Source organism: Pongo pygmaeus, chromosome 10 (assembly GCF_028885625.2).
Source record: "Pongo pygmaeus isolate AG05252 chromosome 10, NHGRI_mPonPyg2-v2.0_pri, whole genome shotgun sequence".
NCBI classification, from domain to species: Eukaryota; Metazoa; Chordata; class Mammalia; order Primates; family Hominidae; genus Pongo; species Pongo pygmaeus.
This window is the reverse complement of record NC_072383.2, coordinates 119,874,106-119,889,874: the sequence shown is the minus strand read 5'-3', so window position 1 is coordinate 119,889,874 and position 15,769 is coordinate 119,874,106. Positions and strand designations below refer to the sequence as shown.

The 15,769-nt window shown below is 47.1% G+C and overlaps 1 non-coding gene across 1 annotated transcript; it reads right to left on the bottom strand.

The window, feature by feature from the left end:
* Window positions 1-13,022: 13,022 nt before the first annotated feature.
* Window positions 13,023-13,155, bottom strand: LOC129011052 (small nucleolar RNA SNORA70). The gene has a single exon (XR_008493184.1). It is a non-coding gene; the product is annotated as a small nucleolar RNA SNORA70 (small nucleolar RNA).
* Between the last annotated feature and the right edge of the window lie 2,614 nt (window positions 13,156-15,769).

The window sequence follows — 15,769 nt, the reverse complement described above, 5'->3', positions numbered from 1 at the left end:
ACCCTTGGAAAGGGGAATACCTTCCTTGTATCAGTGAGTCACCACCTCTCTCGCTAAAGCAGAAATAAAAATTATTAATTTAATTCCAGCTGGGCACAGTGGCTCATGCCTGTAATCCCAGCATTTTGGGAGGCCAAGGCAGGTGGATCATCTGAGGTCAGGGGTTCGAGACCAGCTTGGCCAACATGGTGAAATCCCGTCTCTACTAAAAATACAAAAATCAGCTGGGCATGGTGGTAGGCACCTGTAGTCCCAGCTACTCGGAGGCTGAGGCAGGGGGATCACTTGAACCTGGGAGGTGGAGGTTGCAGTGAGCCGAGATCACACCACTACACTCCAGCCTAGGCAATAAGTGAGACTCCGTCTTAAAAAAATAAAAATAAAAATAAAAATGTAATTCCAACAGTGCATTTTGCTACAGAGGATAGAGACGGGAAGCAGAATAAATTTATGCTGAATAGTTGGACATTTAGGACATGAGACAAAAACAGAAGCAGAGAGACTGAGAGAAGGAAGAGAGGAACTGAGTTATGGTGCTGTGGTATGAAGACCACCAGCCCCAAGACTCCCTCGAGTGATCCTCAGTAGAGAGTTCCTCCCTAGTCCTGGACTCCAGGAGGCCTGACTCATTTATAACATGTCTTCCTGTTTTTTATGAGATCTCATCTTCCATATTTCTCTCTGAGCATCCGCATAAGAAGCCCTAAGTGTGTAACTGTTCAAACGAACGCAACTAAAACACAGTCTCATTCCCTTGGTCCCCACCAAACTGACAGCACCTTCATGTCAATGACGTTGACTCACTTGGGCCCATTTTGTTGAGCCAGTGACGTGGCACTCATCAGAGTAGTCATCTCAATCCAGCTAAACAGCTCCAAGCCAAATGGAGAAGCCAGTGGAATGGGTAGGAACTGGGATTGTCACCATGCTGGGGAATGGAGATGGTGACATGGGATAAAGCAGGTACAGCAAGCAGGACGTGAGGGCCAGAGCTGAGGGGTCTGCAGGTCAGGAGGATGAGCTCAGGATTGCTGGCGGCCCCAGGAAGGTACAGGGAGGGCACCTTGGCTCTGCCCACTTGCAGGAAGAGAAGAGGGGATGGCGATAGAGTCCATGATTGAAGATCTCTGTACTTCTCCCTGCCCTTGGCATAGCTCTTACCAAAACTCCCTCTTTTCACTGGACTTTTTATCCAGTCAAACCAAATTTCCCTTGTCTCTCTCTCTCTCTTTCTCTTGCTTTTTTTCGTACCCACCCCCATTTCTCTTATGCCTAGAACAGTCTCCCACTTAGCATCTGCCTGCCCAGTTCTTTCCTTCCTTTACAACTCCACCTACCACTTAATTTCTCTAAGTGGCTAATTAACTGAAAGTTGAATAATTATACCTCTTTCCCCAAAACACATCTCTGAAATCCCACATGCCCCTGGGGTTGTGATCCATGAAGAAAGGTCTCTGACTACCTAATTTTCATTAAGGGAATTCAATGAGATGACTAATTACAAGCACCATGCCTAGTATCTAATACTGTTCAGTGAACTACAGCTATTAATTAATAATGATATGTTACTACTAATAATAAAATAATACTATGATATAAGCTCTTAGAAGACAAGGACAGTGGCTACTCTATGCCGAGGTTCAATAATCCAATATTCAATTTGTTTTTTTGAGACAGAATCTCGCTCTGTTGCTCAGGCTGGAGTGCAATGGCACGATTTTGTCTCACTGAAACCTCCACCTCCTGGGTTCAAGCAATTCTCTGCCTCAGCCTCCTGAGTAGCTGGGATTACAGGTGCCTGCCACCATGCCCAACTAGTTTTTGTATTTTTAGTAGAGACAGGGTTTCACCTTCTTGTTCAGGCTGGTCTTGAACTCCTGACCTCATGATCCACCCACCTCAGCCTCCCAAAGTGCTAGGTTTATAGGTGTGAACCACCATGTCTGGCCTCAAATATTTAATTGTAGCAGAGATTGATAGATTTTTCTGCCATGCCCAGCTTCCCCCTCTAGCTCAATTTGAAATCACAGACCTTCATATCCATAGCTGTGGCTTATTGGACCAGGGTGAACATCTGCCCAGGAGAGCCAGACTATTGGCTGGTCGGTGGCCAATTGGGACTGCTCTATTGAGAATATGAGCCATGTGTAGTGGCTCATGCCTGTAATCCCAGCAATTTGGGAGGCCAAGGCAGGAGGATCACTTGAGGCCAGGAGTTCAAGACCAGCCTGGGCAACATAGCGAGACCCTGTCTCTACAAAAAAAAATTTTTTTTTTAATTAGGCATGGTGGTGTGTGCTTGTAGCCTAGCTACTTGGGAGCCTGAGGTGGGAGGATCGCTTTAGCCAAGAGTTTATTTGTAGAGATGAGGTTTCACTATGCTGCCCAGGCTGGTCTCAAACTCCTGGGCTCAAGCAGTCCTCCCACCTCGGCCTCCCAGAGTGGTAAGATTACAAGTGTGAGCCACCAGACCCAGAAAGAGAGGGCATGTTCCTCCCTTGAAGGATGTGATCTGTCACTGCCACTTGCAGGTCTTTGGCCAGAGCGTAGTTACATGGTCACACCTACCTGCAGTAGAAGGTAGGAAATGCCGTCCTCATTCTGCTGACCATGTTCCCCACCGAAAATCAGGGATCCAGACGTTGAAGACAACCAAGAATTCCTGCCACCAGTACCCATGAAACAGTCCTCTGAGCTGGGGCTGAATGAGTCCTACACATGGAAGGAAATCTTTGGGTTTCCAGGGGATCTGGGCAGCTCTGAGGCATATAACATAGCCCAGCCAGGAAAAAGCTCCCAAAAGAGAATTTATTTGTCCAGGAATGTACAGGCAAAAAATGACCATTCTGTGTTTTTCCATGGGGTAGAGGCCTGACCAACCTCATGTGGTTTGTTTCGTCCAGCTTGGCACTGACAGAGGCTGGTGGGGGCTGGGGGAGGATCCGAAAGTCCAGGGTCTCAGGTATGAACTATTGCTCTGATCAACTGCTAGGCTGTGTCCTGTGGGAATGTGCTGGGTTCCTACATGACCCAGAGGTCACTGATTTCACAAGATGTGCAAACAATCCAATATTCAAATATTTAACTATAGCAGGGATTGATAGATTTTTCTGCCATGCCCAATATTCCCCTCTAGCTCAATCTGAAATCAACAGACCTTCATATCCATAGCTGTGGCTTATTGGACCATTCCCTGATCCACCAGCTGAACAAGAGTCATGCTCTCCTCTGAGGCTCCACCATACCTGGAATAGACACCTCTTGGTAGGACCATGCTTCCTGTGTTGTCAGTTGATGATGGCTCAGGTTGAACTGTCCCCTTCCACAAGTCCCAGGGGCGGGTCCAGCATCCAGTCCTAGACAATCAAAGCACAATTTTTCCCTGGCTCCTGTGCTTTGTTCAAGAGCATGCACATGATTCAGGTTGGTCTGAGACAAGTCTTGGAATTTTGGCTAAAATAATTGAAAAAGTGGTGCTCTTTGAGTTGGAGTTGCTAAGCTGGCAGGATATAAGCCTAAAGCTCTTGGTGGCCATCATGCCAGCAGGGAATTAAGTTGACTCAGAGAAAACCAGAGGGTAATGATGGAGGGATTTCTGATGACATCATTTGAACAACCTGATCAAGCCATACCTGAAACCTCACTAGATTTAGGAGCCAATAACCTCCCTTTATTGCTTAAGCCAATTGGAGCAGGCACACGTATCACTTTTGACCATGAGTCCTGGCTAATCTAGCATCTCTGTGTCCCTTCATAACGTGGCTTCTCACTTTGTATCTGATGTTGCAATTATTCCTGAGCACAATTAATGCGTCCTCCTTGGCTATGAGAATTTTTTTTTTCTTTTTAGATGGAGTCTTTCTCTGTTGTCCAGGCTGGAATGCAGCGGTGTGATCTCAGCTCACTGCAACCTCCACCTGCTGGATGCAAGTGATTCTCCTGCCTCAGCCTCCCGAGTAGCTGGGACTACAGGTGCGTGCCACCACACCCGGCTAATTTTTATATTTTTAGTAGAGACAGGGTTTCACCATGTTGGCCAGGCAGGTCTCGAACTCCTGACCTCAAGTGATTTGCCCTCCTCAGCCTCCCAAGGTACTGGGATTACAGGCATGAGCCACTGCACCCAGCCAGCTATGAGATCTTGAAACCAGAATTCCTCCTAGGTGCCAGGCACAACTCAGGTGTTTGGGGAATGCTTGGTGAATGAGTGGCTGGATCGATGGATGGATGGACTGATGGATGGAAATAATTAAGATAATACACGTCCCTCCAGAACATCAGGCCTCCAATTGCAGCCTATGCTTCTCCAGGCCTTTCTCAGAATCCTTGCCCCATTCTTGTGTTCATTCACTGCGGTAATAAATGCTTATTGGTCACTACAATGTGTGAGGCTCTGTGCCAGGGAGTGTGGCGCAGTGGATTCCTCAGCCTAGGCACTGTGGACACTTTTGTTTTTTGTTTTGGTTGTTATTGTTTTTGAGACAGGGTTTCCCTCTATGGCCCAGGCTGGAGAGCAGCGGCACAATCACAGCTCACTGCAGCCTCGACCTCCTGGGCTGAAGCAATCCTCCCGCCTCAGCCTCTCAGGTAGCTGCGACTACAGGTGCATGCCACCATGCCTGGCTAATTTTTTTGTATTTTTTTGTAGAGATAGGGTCTTCCTATATTGCTTAATCTGGTCTCTTAATCTTAATCTTAATCTGGTGACACCCGGGCTCTGGAGTCTTATGGACCTGGATTTGAACCCCAGCTCTGCCCCTTCATCTTGGTGTGACCCTGGACAACTTGCTTAGCATCTCTGGACCTTGATTTTCTCATCTGTAAAATGAACATTGGTGGCATTTTGCCCATATAGTTGTTGCGAGAATAACCAAGATAAAATGACCCCTTACTATGTGCTGTTTACAAATGTTAGCAGTAATTATGCTTTTGCTTTCCAATTTAACTAGCCAGGTAGGTAGGTAAGTAGGGGGAGAGAGAGAGGGAGAGAAGGAGGAAACAGCAAAAATAAAAGCATTTTTTTCTCTGATAATTTGAGGAAAATACACTTGTCTAGACCAGTGGTTCTCAACTAGGGATGACTGTGTGCCCCAGGGACGTTTGGCAATGTCTGGAGACATCTTAGTTGTCATGACTGAGGGAGTGCTACTGGCTTCTGCAGCCAGGGATGCTGCTAATATATAGGACAACCCCCGTGACAAAGAAATATCTGGTTCCAATGTGCACAGTAGCCAGGCATGGTGGCTTACACCTGTGATCCCAGCACTTTAGGAGGCTGAGACAGGAGGATAGCTTGAGCTCAGGAGTTCAAGATAAGCTTAAGCAATACAGGGAGATCCTATCTCTACAAAAAATACAAAAAAATTAGCCAGGCATGGTGACATGTGCCTGTAGTCACAGCTACCTGAGAGGCTGAGGCGGGAGGATTGCTTCAGCCCAGGAGGTCGAGGCTGCAGTGAGCTGTGATTGTGCCGCTGCACTCCAGCCTGTGCCATAGAGTGAAACCCTGTCTCAAAAACAGCAACAACAAAAACAAAAAACGAAAGTGTCCACAGTGCCTAGGCTAAGGAATCCTGGTCTATAATACATTGACATCTCTGATATTAAGGGCCACAGTGCAAGGTACAGTGTCTGGCACATAGTAGGTGCTCAATGAATGTTTGACAACCACGTGAATGAATGAATGAATGAATCATCGAATGAATGAATGATTTTATAGTTCATTTGTCATTTGGCTGAGTGCCTGGGACAGGCCTGCATCCGAGCAACTGTTCATTAAATAGGTATGGACAGGTTCCTGTAAATGTCCCCCTCTGAAGCAGCTGGGGAGTGAGGTCCTGGCGAGGGAACACCCGGCCTCACAGCTGTGGTTCCAGGTCATGATAAATTGCTGTGGGAAGCCACAGAGCAGACAGCTCATCACACATTGTGATGGATTCATTGTCTTCTCTCGTGGCCCCCTTTATCTCAAACTCTCAGCAGAGAAGGGTTGAAAGGGGCTGAGCTGAGCGAGGGACTGTGGATGCTGCTCTTCAGGAAAAGGAGGGAAAATGAGCCCAGACAGGATCATCGTTAACTGGCTCCAAGGTCAAGAGCCCGTTAGAACGTTAGAATTAGAGATGGGGGCAGGGATGGCAGCGGGACTCTCTTCATCACCACACCCTATCTAATTCATTTATTCAACAAATATTTATTGAGTACCAGAGACTCTTTGGGCATATGTGAGTTAACAAAACAGATGAAATCCTTACCCTGTTGGAATCTATATTTTAAAGAAGCAGGATGAACAATGGACACATAGGTCGGACATACCATATGTGAGGGGCCCTGTGCATTAGGAGAAAAATCAGGTAGGGAGGGAAGATAAGGCATGTTTGGGGTTGAGTTTTTCCATTGAGGTGAAATTCACATAACATGAAATTAATCATTTAAAAGTGAACAATTGGCCGGCGCGGTGGCGCAGGCCTGTGATCCCAGCACTTTGGGAGGCTGAGGCGGGAGGATTGCTTGATCCCAGGAGTTAGAGACCAACCTAGGCAACACGACAAGACTCCGTCTCTGTTTTTTTTTTTAAGTGAACAATTGAGCGGCATTTAGTTCATTCACAGTGTTATGTAACCACTATTTCTGTCTAGTTCCAGAACATTCTCATCACCCCAAAAGGAAACCCCATACCTATTCGGCCATTCCCCCTCCTCCAGCCCCTGGTAACCATTGCTTTTCTTTCTCTGTATGGGTTTGTCTGTTTTTGGATATTTCACATAAATGGCATCATACACTGTGTGGCCTTTTGTGACTAGCTCCTTTCACAAGAATTTCACCTTGTTTTCAAGGTTCTTTCATGTGGTAGCATGTGCTTTTCATTCTTTTTATGGCTGAGTAAAATTGAATTTCATGGATAGACCACATTTTGTTAATCCATTCATCTGTTTAGGGACATCTGGGTTGTCTCCATCTTTGGCTATTGTGAATAGTGCTGCTGTGAACATTTAGGTTACAAGTATCTGTTTGAGGCCAGGCATGGTGGCTCACTCCAGCAGTCCTAGCACTTTGGGAGGCCGAGGCGGGTGGATCACTCGAGATCAGGAGTTCGAGACCAGCCTGGCCAACATGGTGAAACCCCATCTCTACTAAAAATAAAAAATAAAAATAAAAGTGGTATCTGCATGAGTCCCCATTTGCAATTCTTTGGGGTAAAAACCTAAAAGTGGAACTGCTGGGTATATGGTAATTCTATGTTTAACTTTTTTAGGAATGGCCAGTTTTCCACAGCAGCAGCACCATTTTACACTCCTATCAGTAATATACAAAGGTTCCAATTTCTTCATCTCCTCACCAATACTTGTTATTTTCCATTTTTAAAATAACAGTCATCCTAGTGATAGGAAGTCGTGTGTCCTGTGGTTTTGATCTGTGTTTCCCTAATGCATATCATTACGTGGTGAGCATCTTTTCATGTGCCCATTGGCCATGTATATATATCTTCTTAGATAGTCCTTTGCTCACTTTTGACGTCGGTCATTTGTCTTTTTGTTACTGAGTTAAAAGCATGGAGCTAACTTATTTTTGTTTATTTTTATTTATTTATTTATTTTTTGAGACAGAGTCTCACTCTGTCGCCCAGGCTGGAGTGCAGTGGCGCAATCTCGGCTCACTGCAACCTCTGCCTCCCAGGTTCAAGTGATTCTCCTGCCTCAGCCTCCCAAAGTGCTAGGATTACAGGTGTGAGCCATGACGCCCAGCCTGAACTTTTAAATAGGGTGATCAGAAAAGACCTCCCTAAGATGATGACTTTTTTTTTTTTTTTTTTTTTTTAAGATGGAGTCTCACACTGTTGCCCAGGCTAGAGTGCAGTGGCGCGATCTCGGCTCACTGCAACCTCCGCCTTCTGGGTTCATGGCATTCTCCTGCCTCAGCCTCCTGAGTAGCACAGACTACAGGAGCCTGCCACCACGCCCAGCTAATTTTTTGTATTTTTAGTAGAAACGGGGTTTCACCATGTTAGCCAGGATGGTCTACTATCTCCCGACCTCGTGATCCACCCACCTTGGCCTACCCAAAGTGCTGAGATTACAGGGTGAGCCACCGCGCCCGGCCAGATGATGACTTTTAAGTGAAGACCTTAAGAAGGTGATGGGGGATGCCAAGGTGATATCTGAGAAGAGCATTCCAGGCAGAGAGGATGGCACATGCAAAGGCCCTGAGGTAAGTCACTTTCATTTGTCTGTAACTCGGTTTTCCTGTCTGCAAATGGGGAGGAATAAAACCATGAAGCATCACATCAAATGCTGGCAAATTATCAACACCTGGGTTCGCCCACAACTCTTGCTCTTAAGCAAGATACTTAATGTCTCAGAGCTTCCATTTGCTCACCTGTAAAATGGTGATAATAATTGTACCGACCTCACAGTGTTATCAAATTAAAAGAAATATGATTTGCCAGGGCTTGGCACACAGTAGTGTTCAGAAATGCAGGGTTTGAACCCAGACCAGGAGGACTTCCAGTCCTGAGGGGCGTTCACAGCTCACTGCAGCCTTGACCTCCCAGGCTCAGGTGATCCTCCCACCTCAGCCTCTCAAGTAGCTGGGACTACAGGCACGTGCCACCATGCCCAGCTAATTTTTGTATGTTTTGTAGAGATGGGTTTCACCATGTTGCCTAGGCTGGTCTCAAACTCTTAGGCTCAAGTGATGTGCCTGCCTTGGCCTCCCAAAGTACTAGGATTACAGGTGTGAGCCACTGTGCCTGGCTCCCCTCCCTCCCTCCCTCCCTCCCTTCCTTCCTTCCCTTTTTTTTGAGTTAGAGTCTCACTCTGTCCCCCAGGCTGGAGTGCAGTGGCACAATTATGGCTTACTACAGCCTTGAACTCCTGGGTTCAAGCCATCCTCCTACATCAGTCTCCCAAGTTGGGATTACGGGCATGAGCCAGTGCACCTGGCTCAGTTCCCCTCCTTTCTATGGGAGAGTCTGAAGGGTTTCATAGTGTGGGGGGCCTGTGGTCCATCCTGACTGCTACCCTGTACACACACGTGTGTCTGCCCAACAAATACCATTCAGGGAAATAACAAAACGCAAGATCTATCTTTTTCAACACAAGTTACCATGGTGTTTTGCTTTGTCTTGTTTTTTGGTGGCAAATAGATTGTGGGCCTTGGGGTCTCAAGTAAGTGCTCAGATCCCAGCTTCCGTGCTTTACTGGCTGTTGGACCTCCGGCGAGTGTTGTAACCTCTCTGAGTTTTAGTTTCCTGGCCTAACTTACAAAGCAGTTGTAAAGATCCAAGATAATTTTTGTAAAACACCCAGCACCCAAGAGGACTTTGGGCCTTATGGAGCCACACAGATGGTTATCCTGGTATGAAGAAAAGGACAAGAAACCCGAGCACTTTGGGTGGCAAGGGAAGAACAGGAGAGATAAATTCCAATCAGCCTATTTAAAACGCCGTGCAGAGCCTAGTGAGTGAAACCACAATCCACTAGTTTCCAGCCCTTATTTTTCTCCCTCTAGAAAGAACTAGGAATCAGGAATCTCAAATTCAAGCCATCACTTTGTCCAAAGCTAACTCTGTGCCCTTGAGCAAATCCCTTCCACTCTCTGCCTCAGTTTCCCAGGAATCCCTTTGTAAAGACCTTTTCCTCTCTGTAACCATGGTGGTGCTGCTACTGACCAGCAGAGGGCAGTGTTGCACCAATATTCTCTATGGATCTGCGTTGCTTTTGCCTGACCTTGGATGGGAACATTGAAATCATTAATTAGTGGTCAGTGTCATCCTCTTTTTCAAAAAGCCTTATTTTATCCTCAGTGCATAGTCAGAACAAGGTCTTGCCACAGTGTACAGATGAGGAAGCAGAGCCTCAGAAGCATAAGAAACTTAATTACTGGTAATTTTGGTCACACCACATCCTAAATTTAGACTCTCAGAATGGTATGAACCCATTGCTGTATGTCTGAGCAGCAAAGCATTGATAATCCATTACCTACTTTATGCATCATGAAACACTTTCTGATCCTCAATATCAGACAATTCTCATCTTATTCTCCTCCAGTTTATAAATGAGCAAACTGTGGCTTCTAGAGGCTATATCATTTGACTTACAGCATTTTTTTTTTTAAAGAGGCCCAGGCTGGCCTCGAACTCCTGGCTTCAGGTGATCCTCCCACCTCAGCCTCCCAAGTAGCTGGGATTACGGGTGTGAGCCATTGCACCCGGCACCAGCATATTCACAATCAGTTCCGTCTTAGAGGCTGTTTGGTGGACTCCCAGAAATATTAGCTTAAAAATGGCAGAGCCCGGCGTTTTGCAGTTTTTATGTGATGAAATGTACTGAGTTCTGATACAAATATTGTACCTTGTTTTGCAAAAGGAATTAATTAGACCCCTTTCCCTGTCTCAGCAGCTGCACCAGTTATTAGCAATCCCCTAGGGAAGTGGAATAGCTTTAGATCAACAGTGGTTCTCAAAAGGGACTATCAAATGACACACCTGTCCCCAGCTCCAGATTCCGATATCCACACCCCAAACATCCAATCACTGTTTTTCATAGTCTTTTGATGTTTTTTGTTTTTGTTGTTTTTGGTTTTTGGTATTTTTTTTAGACAAAGTCTCGCTCTGTCGCCTGGGCTGGAGTACAGTGGTGCCATCTCAGCTCACTGCAACCTCCACCTCCCAGATTCAAGCTATCCTCCTGCCTCAACCTCCCACTATGCCTAGATAACTTTTGTAATTTTAATAGAGATGGGGTTTCACCATGTAGGCCAGTCTGGTCTCAAACTCTTTTTTTTTTGATGGAGTCTCGCTTTGTTTACCGAGCCAGAGTGCAGTGGTGTGATCTCCGCTCACTGCAACCTCCACCTCCCAGGTTCAAGCGATTATCTGGCCTCAGCCTCCTGAGTAGCTGGGATAACAGGTGCACACCACCTTGCCTGGCTAATTTTTGTATTTTTAATATAGATGGGGTTTTACCATGTTGTTTAGGCTGGTCTCGAACTCTTGACCTCAAGTGATCCACCCACCTCGGCCTCCCAAAGTGCTGGGATTACAGGCGTGAGCCACCAGGCCCAGCCTAATTTTTTTGTATTTTTAGTAGAGACAGTGTTTTGCCATGTTGGCCAGGCTGGTCTCGGACTCTTATCCTCAAGTGATCCAGTTGCCTTGGCCTCCCAAAGTGTGGGGATTACAGGCGTGAGCCACCGCACCCGGCCTTCTGCTTGATCAATTCTGCTATTAAGATTCTGATGCATTCTTCAGTATGTCAATTTCATTTTCAACTCTAGAATTTCCCGTTGATTCTTTTTAATTATTTCTATCTCCTTGTTACATTCATCTGATAGGAAATCTGAATTCCTTCTCTGTGTCATCTTGAATTGCTTTGAGTTTCCTCAATACAGCTCTTTCAAATTGTCTGCCTGAAAGGTTGCCTGTTTCTGTTTCTCCGGGATTGGTCCCTGGTGCCTTATTCAGTTTGGTGAGGTCATGTTTTCCTGCGTGGTGTTGATGCTTATAGATATTCATCAGTGTCTCAGCAGTGAAGAGTTAGGCATTTATTGTAGTCTTCACAGTCTGGGCTTATTTGTGCCTGTGATTCTTGGGAAGGCTTTCCAGGTATTCGAAGGGACTTGAACCCCGAACCCAATAACACTGTAGTTCCTGTGGACTCGTAAAGGTACTGCCTTAGTGATCTTGGATAAGATCCAGAAGAATTCTCTGCATTACCAGGCAGAGATTCTTGTTCTTTTCCCTTACTTTCTTCCAAACAAATGGAGTCTCTCTCTCTCTGTCCAAGCTAGGCCTCTTAGAACTGGGGGTGGAAGGACACAAGAACCCCTGTGGCCATCACCACCGGGACTGCACTTGTTCAGACCTGAAGCAGCCCAGCACTGGGTCTCACCTAAGGTCTGCTAGAACTGCTACCTGGCCATCACCTGAATTCATTCAAGGGCCTGGGGCTCTACAATCAGCAGATGGCAAAACCAGCCAGGGTGTTGTCCTTCCCTTCAGGGCAGTGAATTCCCCTAGGCTCTGGGTGGGTCCAGAGATGCTGTCTGGGAGCCAAGGATTGAAGTCATAAACCTTAGAATTCTATTCTAAGATAGAATAGAATTCTATAGATGTACCATTCCACTGCAGGTAAGCTGGCACTCAAACCACAAGACAAAGTCCTTCCCACTCTTCACTCCCCTTTCCTCAGTCAGAGGAACCTCTCCTTGTGGCCACCACTTCCGCCAGCCTACAAGGAGTTCTGCCAGGCCACTGCTGATGTTCATGAAAAGCCTGAGGGTTCTTCAGGCAGCCTGTGATGAATGCTATCAGGCCTGTGACTCATCCTTCAGGCAGTGGGCTCCCCTTGGCCCAGGGCAGGTCCGCAAATGCTGACCAACAGCTTAGGCCTGTACTCAGGGACCTCAAGAGCCTGCTTGGTGCTCCACCCCACTGTGGCTGAGCTGGTACCTAAGGGGCAAGACAAGGTCCCCTTTACTCTTCCTCCTGCTTTCCTGAAACAGAAGGCATCTTTCACTGTCTTCTGTGCTGGAAGCCACCACAGCTGGGAATGTGCTGGATCACACCTGAGGCCAGCATGTCTCAGAGCCCAGTGCCCACAGGTGGACAGGAAGTAGGATTTAGTGGTGAGTATTAAGAAGGGGCAGCACAGCGGAAACCCTCACGAGTGCAGGGCCCACTACTTGTCCAGAGGGCCACGATGAGGATGTACTTGACCCCACACCCATCTCAGATGACCCACTTCTCAGCCACCATGTCTTCAAATTCATCTTCATTGAACTTGGTGAAGCCCCACTTCTGTGAGATGTGGCTCTTCTGGCAGCCGGGAAACTTGAACTTGGCCCTGAGCAGGGCCTTGGTCACATGCTCCTTGTTCTCCGGGTTCAAGGCGGATGGACATGATAATTGGCCAATGTGAACCCCGGCCATGGTGACCCGGGGCTTTCCAAAAGCACCTCACATACCTGTTTGGAGCCTACATTGGGGTAGTGCAAGGTCAGAGACATGAACATCCATCTGAAGGGCCTGTCTCCAAGGTCCCTTAGAGCAGCCCATACAAGAAACAGGCTGCATACACCACCAAGGAAGCTGCTGTTTGCAGCCATTGCACACGGCCCCCATGAGGCGAGGAACTCAGCCAGCTGAGTTGGCTGTAGATGCCCGCAGCCTATTACCTGGCTACGGCTGTTGGTTATACAGGGCCCAGGGGCTCCTTAGTCAGCAGATGATGAATGCTGCCAGGTGTCTGCTGTGATGGGAGAGCACTTAGTTCAATGTAAAGTCCCCAAGTTGTTAGCTCTCCCTCTCCCAAGTGCACAGATCTGTCTGTGCCACATGGCCACTGCCAGGGGTGGGAGTGGGGGGTGGCCCAAGAACTCCCTTAGCTGCCCCAGCTAATGTCTCAGGAGGCTGTGTGCCCGTGACTTCACAGTCCACTGGTTGTGAGCCCAGCTCGGCACTCGGGTTTGCCTGTGAATTGTAGTCCTGATGGCCTAAACTGCCCCTCAAGTCTGCTAAGGGCCCCAGAGCACTCCAGCTCACAGTGGCAAGGCTTGCCAGAACTCAAGCTCCAACTGCTAAGATGGGCAATTCCAGTGAGTGCCAGTCCAAGCGCTCCCTGTGTGAGCCAGTGTCAGCGAAGTACACCTCAGTTCTGCTTTCTGCTGTGACAGTGCAGCACCGAGTTCAATGCAAAGTCTCCCAATCGCTGTGCTTTCCCTCTCCAAAGCACACCGATTCTCCGTGCCACGGGGCTACTGCTGGGGGGTGGGGGATGGGTGGCGTCAGCAACTTAAGACTGTCTTTCCTGCCCTCTTCAGCATCTCTTTCAGCGATATAAGGTTAAAACCGGCTACTGTGATTGTTCACCTGATTTTTGGTTCTTGCGATGGTGCTTTTTGTGTGTAGTTAGCTGTTAAAATTTGGTGTTCCTGTGAGGGGTCAAATGATGTAGGTTTCTTTCTTTCTTTCATTCTTTTTTGAGACAGAGTCTTGCTCTGTCGCCCAGGCTGGAGTGCAGTGGTGCGATCTCGGCTCACTGCAAGCTCCTCCTCCTGGGTTCACACCATTCTCCTGCCTCAGCCTCCCAAGTAGCTGGGACTACAGGCGCCCGCCACCATACCCAGCTAATTTTTGTATTTTTAGTAGAGGCAGGGTTTCACTATGTTAGCCAGGATGGTCTTGATCTGACCTCGTGATCCGCCTGCCTCAGCCTCCCAAAGTACTGGGATTACAGGCATGAGCCACCGTGCCCGGCCAAATGGTGTTGGTTTCTATTCAGCCATCCTGCTCTACCCTCTGTGATTTTTTTTTTTTAATTGAAAAGCACAGGCAAAGTTTGGTGGTGGTGGTGGTAGAGAGAATAGTGATTATTAGCAGAAAAAGAAAAGAGCTCCAGGATGTTGTCCATATTTAATGTACGGGCCTCCTGGCTGGATCATATTGATGGTTCAAGTAGAGGGACAGGGTTGCCACTATCCCCCCACTACTCCATGTCGTCAGACCTCTGGCTCCTCACAGGGCCCAGGTACATGGGACTCTGTTTTTTCTTTTCTTTCTTTCTTTTTCTTTTATTTTTTTTTGAGACAGAGTCTCACTCTGTCACCCAGGCTGGAGTGCAATGGTGCCATCTTGGTTCACTGCAATCTGCGCCTCTGGGTTCAAGTGATTCTCCCGCCTCAGCCTCCCAGGTAGCTGGGATTATAGGCACCTGCCATCATGCCCGGCTAATTTTTGTATTTTTGTAGAGGTGGGGTTTCACCATGTTGGCCAGGCTGTTCTTGAACTCCTGACCTCAGGTGATCCACCTGCCTCAGTCTATCAAAATGCTGGGATTATAGACGTGAGCAACCGTGCTCAGCCAGGACTCTGTCTTTTCGTTGTGCAGTCCTACAGACCTTCTCTTTCATCTGTACCTGTTTCACTAGACTCCTGAGGACTGCCTAGCTAAATGCCCGGATTAATTTGCTCCTGTAAGACATTTATAGACACTCTCTGTGGACAGATCATACACTCAGCAAAGAGCAGCAAACAGGTCTTAGCACCCTGTGAACCTGATCCTGGGAGGGGCCCCACACCCTCTCATATGACCCTCATTTAGTCTTATTTATATAAGTAGCAAATTTAGGACTCAAGATCTGCCCTGTGTCAATGTCTTTCTAGGCATTTTGTTGTCTGAAGTTTGTTATTTCTCTGGAAGACATCATGGGAATAATAGCACCTGAGGTCTTCTGTCACAGCATGGCACATCAGGGTCTTTTCTACCTGAATGTTAGTTTTGCTGGATATAACATTCATGGCTTACAGTTTCTTTTCTTAAATATGTACTCCATTTTCCCTCAGGTACAAAGTATTGCTCTCAAAAAGGTAGATTCTAATTTCTTTCCCTTATTATGTCACTTGTGCTTTTTTGTCTAGAAGCCCAGAAATTTTTATTTTTTAAAGCCCAGTATTGTACTAGAATATGACTAATAACTTGCGCTAGTCATTCTGAATCAAAATTCCATGCACTGTCTCTTTTTTTTTAAATTTATTTTTGAGACAGAGTCTCGTTCTGTCACCCAGGCTGGAGCGCAGTGGCATGATCTTGGCTCATTGCAGCCTCCGCCTCCTGGGTTCAAGTGATTTTCCTGCCTCAGCCTCCTGAGTAGCTGGGATTAAAGGTGCCCGCCACCACACACGGGTAATTTTTGTATTTTTAGTATAGATGGGGTTTCACCATGTTGGCCAGGCTGGTCTCGAACTCCTGACCTCAATTGATCCACCCACCTT